Below are 5,061 nucleotides of genomic sequence, written 5' to 3'. Positions count from 1 at the left end.
CTTAGCAGAAACTAACTTCAAAATTGGAAATCCCATTATACCAAAGTCTATTATTGACATCATTCTACCTTTCATGAGACTGTAATACCACTAATAGTCATTTAGTTGTAACTCTATTTAAGTTGCCACATAAAACCAATTACCAGTGTGGTATAGGGAGCCGTGCAGTGGATTAAAAAGGTCAGAGGCTTCAAAGTCAGGAGTTGAGGGCTCTAATCCCTGATCTGCATTCTGCTAGCTGTGTGCCCTTGGTAAGTCATTTGACATGTAACCTCAACTTACCCAACTTCAGGATAAGAATAATAACATTTAACTCAAAGTTTTGTTATGCATATCAAAATAATAATAAAATTAAATATTATGTTTGTTTGGTTTGATTATGGAGTCTCAACTCATTGAATTATAAATCTGGAATCATTTTACTGTTTTCCCAAATAATACCAGTCAAGCGTCTCCTTTCAACCCCATTCCACTTAGGTACAAGCTACTTAAGGATTTCTCATTCTGCTTGTAACATTTTTCAGGATGGCTAAGATTCTCTCATATCTTACAATTTTCTCTCTTCCACAAAAGCAGGACACATACTAAGAGGAAATGACTGGCAGTGGGGAGGAAGGGAAGTGATCTCCAGAGACATCTCCTCCTCCTCAATTTCAGGGGCAGTAAAAGGAGGCTTGGAGACAACTGACCGCTTAAGTGACCCCAATGCCTGGTGACAAATCCACCATTCATTCTCTTCTTCTAGTTGTTGCTATTTCTCTAGAACAACGACTGCGTATCCATTCCACCTTTGAAAGCGAGATCCAAATGTTGACTCCGTAGGTTCTTGGAGGTGCTCTGGGCCTCCTCCTGCATGGTCCCTCGTTAGGAGACCTGAAGCTAAGTTTATCCCTTTATGCCCCAACAGCCACAGCTGTGGCCTCCTCATCCAGAAGTTACCACGCTGCCTCGGTCACGACCACCATGAGCAGTGGTTTTCCTTCACACAGAAGACTCACACATTCTCACCAAACGCTGGGAGCAGAGCGGAGCCTCTGTCACTCCGCTCAGACAGCTCTGTCCTCTCTCTTCTGCCCTCTGTCCAAGTCCAGAACCAGCAGGTAGCAGGCGGGCTCAGTGGAGAGCTGCTTTCAGGACAAGGCTCATCAGCTGTAGACCTCTTGAGAGGAAGAACTCATGCATTCACTACCAACAACCCCCATTACCCCAGCGTCAAAGTCCCCCATGGCATCCCCCTCACTTAAGATTAATGCCAAAATCTTTATCGTAAGAATCTTCTGGTCACAGCAAATTCTCACCCACACCACCACACAAGCCATGCCCCATGCCGCCACCCCCCCTTGCCCTCTGGGTCTCTGCCTCACTATCTTCTTTACAATCATCAAACATGCCATGCTACTCCTGACTCGGTTACAGACAGACAAAGAGCACCCAAGACAGAGTTCTGAGGAACACCGATATTTTGCGGTGGTAACCGCAAAGGTAAGGTAAGGAGGTGGTTGGTGGTGGTGGTCAGCTGCTGAGTTGCATCTGACTCTTTGCGACCCTGGGGACTGCAGCCCTCCAGGCTCCTCTGGGTTAGAGGAGAAGATGGCAGAGGAAGAAGAGGTGAAATATCCAGTGAGGAAGCAAGAACACCAGGAAACACGATATTGCAGAAGCCAAGTAAGGAGACTGTCTCTAAGTAAAGTGAGCGATTGACTGTATTCAACGCTGATAAAGTGAAGCCCCAGAACTGGTCTTTGAATTTGACCAGCTGCACGAGACTGGAGACCCTGAAATAAATGTTTTAATAGAGTACTGAGGACAGAAGGCAGACTGAAGCAGCATAAAGGTGAATACGAGGTGAAGGATTAGATAATCTTTAAGATAATTATACTCGATACTAGGAATAATATTTATTGGCACTTAAATTATTTTAATTTAAAGTGGACATACTTTTTGCCAGATACCACGCTAAGTGCTTTACAAGCATTTTCTCATTAAGTCCTCACAGTAACACCATCAGGCAAGGAAACTGAAACCCAGAGGGAGTTAAGTACATTGTCCAAACACAGCTAAGAAGCTGTGACTGGCTGACGAATGGCCCCCAATGATACTCTGGTCCTAGTCACTGGAACCCCTAATGTTACTTTATACGCAGACATAAGGATGTGAGGTGGGGATAACCAGGGTTATCCAGGTGGGCCCCAAATGTGGTCAGAATTGTCCAGAGAGAGGCAGAGGGGGGACTGCGACAGGAGAGAGAAGACACTGTCATAGCCTCAGCAGAGAGAGACTCGAGGATGCTCGAGTCTGACTGACCTTGAAGGGAAGGGCTCTCGGGCCACAGAATGCAAGGAATGAAATGCTAAAACCCAAAGAAGGCAAGGCCTCCAAAGCGAGCCCTGCCCTGAAATTAAGGACCTTAATTCCAGCCCAGGAAACTGCCTTCAGACTTCTGATCTCCAGAACTGTAACAGAATAAATGCACGTTGTTTTAAGCCACCGAGTTTGTGGTCATTTGTTGTGGAAGCCATAGGAAACAATGGCATGCTCACAATCCTCTCTCTAACACAGCTAAATGGTAAACCCGAGTATCCCACACACGGAAAAGAGAGAGGAGGCGGGGAAGGAAAGAAAGGAATGGAAGAGAAGAGAGAAGTGAAGGAAGGACGGGGGAAGCGGGGAACACATGGGGAGAGGAGAGCAGAGCAGAGCAGAGGACGGGACGGAATAAGACTCCAAACATTCCTGAAGTGACACCAGAGCGGCGCCCAGCACCAGAGCGGCGTCAGGGAACATTATCCGACTCAGGCCGAGCCGGCCTTTGCCCCACAGCTGAGAGTGAGCTCTAGGGGACCAAACCACGGTGCAGACTCATCTATAGATCCTGCGGCGTCACAGCGGAAGTGAAGCCAGACTGGCGCAGGCCTATGCTTTGGATGTCGATTGGTTCAGTTACTGTTGGTGGAAGTTACTAAATGGCAATATTAGAGAGTGAGAGGTGAAGATTAAAAAAACAAAACGACTTGTTTCTGCATCAGCAACTCAAGCATGGCCTTAATTTACCTTTTTTTTTTTTTTTTGCCAAGTCACATAGCACACAGGATCTTAGTTCCCAGCCTAGGGATAGAACCCAGGTCTCCTGAAGTGAAAGTGTGGAGTCCTAACAACGGGACCACCAGTAAAGTCCCTAATTTGCTTTTTACGATATATTCGGCCAGTTTTTTTTTCTTTTTATCTTGTTATTACTTATTACTGGACATCGTTTGCTATAATTAAATTGATATGTTCACTTAATATGCTATAATAACCTACTTTCAAAAAGCAATTTTATAAACTTGAATATCTTATTTAATATCATGTTTAAATAATTCGCTGGCATATATTAACAAGAAACAACATCTCAAAAGATATTCCTTTGAGGTATTTAATACAAAGAAAAGAGGTTTAGAGAGAAAACAAATGATTTGAGTGCCTAAAACTACCTCTTAAACAACTTGAGACTAATGACAACTTCTGTCCCTTGGATTCAAGGGTGTATCTGAGAGTGATGTAGACTGAATCTATAACCCTGACTCATTGCGCTTGCACGAGATTCTCTTCCTAGTTGAGGTTAGTGTTACATCATTTTTTCCTAAGGAAATTAGATACTTCCATTTTGAAATTCTCTGAGATTTGGATGAGATTAGAATAGAAACATGTGGAGTCCATATATAGATTTTGAATACACACAGAACAGTAATTTTCCAAATTTGCTAACGAGTAGTCCTCATATTATAGAGCTGAAAACTGTATTTTAAGGGAGAATTAAGAATTAGCAGTGATGCAGAGGAAGGTACATTGGTGGGAAGAACTGCATTTAATTCAGTTTCTCCTTTTCAAAAACAGGGAAATAGCAACCAAATAACAAAACCTGAAGAGGTCTTTGTATTGAAATCCATGTAGACAGCATTATCCTCCCTTCTGAGGATTTATCCCCCTGCACAAAAGGCCAGAAGGAGCGTGCTCAGCTTGTCACCCAAAGCCGCGAGTAACAGTGACATCTAGCGGCACATGGTGATACAGGATATGGTGAAACAGATGCTCAGCGAGAGCCCCGAGCGAAACCTGGGAGCCACAGAGCTACATTCAAGTCTCCTGCGGCGTGTGGCAATGAAACTGTATTCCAACGGGATCAGCAAGTCCCTTCTCTGGGAAAATGATATTATTCTGGGTCAACACTTGGAAAAGTCACTCAGTATTCATTGCTGGGGAATGGGAAGCCAGTAGTCAGATCACATCACCTCGGTCTTGGAATTGCAGAGATGGCAGCAGTATCACCGGGATTTTCTTTAAAAGCATCATCAACATGGATCCACATAGGTTATGCTTCTCAGATAGGAGAAAGGCAGCTGAATATGCTTCCGAATGCCAACCCTAAAAATCTATCCAAAGATATTAAATTTCACTTTTCTTTCTTCGATGTCTCTACAGACTATTTTCTCCTGTCCACAGAAGAGGCCACCTCAGGCTATCCTCTAACAGCCGAAACTGCCGCTCCATCCTTTGGGTTAGACCTACGAGCCACACTCCTCTGCCCCGCTCTGCCTTGGGTGCCAGCCACAGCATCCTTTTGTCTGGTTCCAGGTCAGTAATCTCTCCTGGCATCTGCCTATCTCACCCCTTCCCTCCTCCTCCCCCTCCATCAAGAAATCTAATTCCAAGTTGGCAGGCAGAAGGTCAGAAATCTTTGAAAGCTGCAATTTCCATCACCCACGCTCGGGGCTCGCCTCTCGGACATTCTGCCAAATGCCAACTTATGCCCTCCCTCGTCTGTCACATCCTGCATCTCCGCCATGCCCAGGTTGTCACCTGAACCTTGCTCTCCCATCTGCTTCCCTCCCCTTCCTCAGCAGCAGGGCTGTCTTTTAATAGTAACATTCCGCCACATCTGTCCCAAAGGCCCAGCGCATCGTGTCATCCATCCTGGGACCCGCAGCCTCTTCAGAGTTATCGACTCTGGGACTTGCCTCTGTCAGAGGTGTCGAGAGGCCTCGAGCTGGCCCAGAGCACCTGGGGAAAGAACTGACAATCCCC

The sequence above is a fragment of the Muntiacus reevesi genome, chromosome 21 (genome assembly GCF_963930625.1).
Source record: "Muntiacus reevesi chromosome 21, mMunRee1.1, whole genome shotgun sequence".
Classification (NCBI taxonomy): domain Eukaryota; kingdom Metazoa; phylum Chordata; class Mammalia; order Artiodactyla; family Cervidae; genus Muntiacus; species Muntiacus reevesi.
This window is presented reverse-complemented; position numbering follows the sequence as displayed.